This window comes from Leucopleurus acutus (assembly GCF_964270905.1).
Source record: "Leucopleurus acutus genome assembly, chromosome: 4".
Classification (NCBI taxonomy): Eukaryota; Metazoa; Chordata; class Mammalia; order Artiodactyla; family Delphinidae; genus Leucopleurus; species Leucopleurus acutus.
The window spans coordinates 133,864,211-133,866,490 of NC_139146.1; positions in this window are offsets into that span (position 1 = coordinate 133,864,211).

The window sequence follows — 2,280 nt, forward strand, 5'->3', positions numbered from 1 at the left end:
ACAAGAAAAGGGGTCGTGCAGGATAACAAATGAACCAGTACTGCAGGAGCTTCAAGACTGATGAATGAAGTGATTTTCCAGGAAAGCACGAGGTCTCATGAAGAAAAGGAGGCCAATCAGTCTGGGCTGAAGACGGTAAGAAATTGGATTTTAGGCTGAGTTTCCTTTTCTCCTTCCTGTCTTATTAGGGACCTCCACACAGGGGGAAACCTGAAGCTAAGTATGATACAGGGAATATCTATCTATCTATCATCTATCTATCTTTTTATATATATGTATACATATGTATATATTTATGTGTACATATAGAGAGCAGCTTCTGCTCCCCAAGACTGCCTGAGAGAAGTTACTTTCTTCTGCACTGCAATATTCATTTGTCATTTATTGATTTGACAAGTATTTACTATCAACTGTGCCCCAAACACTCAGTGGTAAATAAGATAGCCACAGGCAGGGCATGCCTGCTTAGAATGTATAGTCCACTGGGGACACAAAAATGATTGCAACACAATATGGTAAGTCCTGTAAAAAGGGACGAAGAGGGTACAGTATGAGTACAGAGCAGGGACGGACCCCTGACGCAGATGTTGGAAGTCAGGGAAGACTTCCTGGAAGAAGAACTATAAAATCGAGATCCTAAGCAGAATAGAAGTATGTCATGTGAGAAGCGCATAAGCATGTTCCAGGCAGAAGTAACACAGCACAGAGGAAAAAAGAATCAAACAGGATTTTATTTCTGCATATACAATTTCCGAGCTTGCTGTTTTCCACTTACCTATTTTATCCCAAGTCTCCATATCAAATATTTTTGAAAACATGATTTTAACAGCTGCCTAATAGTCCCTTGTGAGGATAGTAACTAATTTATTTACCGATTTTCAAAGAGACATACATAGCATTTTCAAGGCTCATGCTAATTGCTTTCCCCTTAAAAATATAAAGTCATGTGAAATAATCTTTATTGCTCATATTAATATCCAAAAAAACTCCTTTACTTGGCTCTCTGTTGAGAACAACTTCTGCAACCCAACCTGATATTCCCCCCCGCAGCAAATACTGAATTTAAGCCAGTCATTGGTTTGCTAAATATTGGTTACTATGAATTATTTGTAAATTTTGCTGCAATTGTCTTGCATTCATCGGTGGGGCCTTCAGAGGGGCTCCAGGATTCCAGGGCTTTCAGATTTTGCACTGTCCCTCCGAGTGCCACTCTGTGCCCCTCAGCCTCCTCCATGTCTGCATCTCAGCTCCCCTTCTATCCCTCAATCTCAGGGAGATTGGGATGTTAACAGATATTTATCTCCACCTTTTCCCCAGTAAATATTTTTCTCGGTGGCTCAGTTTCCTGAAGCTGCAAAATATCAGTTTCATAAATATTGTTTTAAAACCATCTTTGGGTAAAAATAGAATCTGTTTAACAAGTTGGTGACTTAGCAAATTGATTTTCTGGGCCAAGCAGGAAAGATTTGCACAGACTCTTAGAGGAAGTGAGGTGTTTGAGGTAGAGTACCCAAACACCTTCTGAGCTGTTTCAGATCTAATTCCGCCTCCCTTTAAAACTGACCTTCCTCGGATGGCCATACTTCACATTTATTGTCTCGTCATCCATTTATGCTTCCTTAGTGAGATGTGTTTGGAGGGAAGCTCACCTCGCTGGTTCTGTGTGGGCCCTAGCTGTTCCATTCAAACTCTATTTTGAATTAAAGATTTCTTGTATCGCATGTATTCTTACATTGCTGTATGACTTGCATGGGTTGGAGAGTTTTTTCAAACCTCAGAGCACTCCAGTGGTAATTCCAGTTCTCCAATACATTTATTTCGTGTAAGAAGTCATTTTCTCCCTGGCCCACAAGAAACTCCACATTAAAAATGAGAATTTTCCTAGCTCTATTATAGTGACCTCAGCCTGGCTCAGACCCTAGTCTCAGGCCTTCACAGTCTAATTCTTGTTTGTCCAATTGGGTGGCTCCTGACTGTTACTACCTTACCAAGCCCACTGAATTTATGCAAAGTAAAGTTAACATGTAGCTGCCAGTTCCCTAAAGTGAAGATTTGACTGAACACTTTAATAATCCTGGTTAAGCAGATAACCACGTATCTTTACGGATAGACGGTTCACAACTTTGCATCATTTAAAAATGCCACCCGGCCTATCACCCAATGCCTGGAGAAGGTGGGCCTGAAAGATAACAGAGTGCAGGCTGAGGCCACAGATGTCACACCAGTCTTCCTTGGCGGATTTCTTGCACTGACCTTGGCAAGCGAGCTCATGATCTCAGG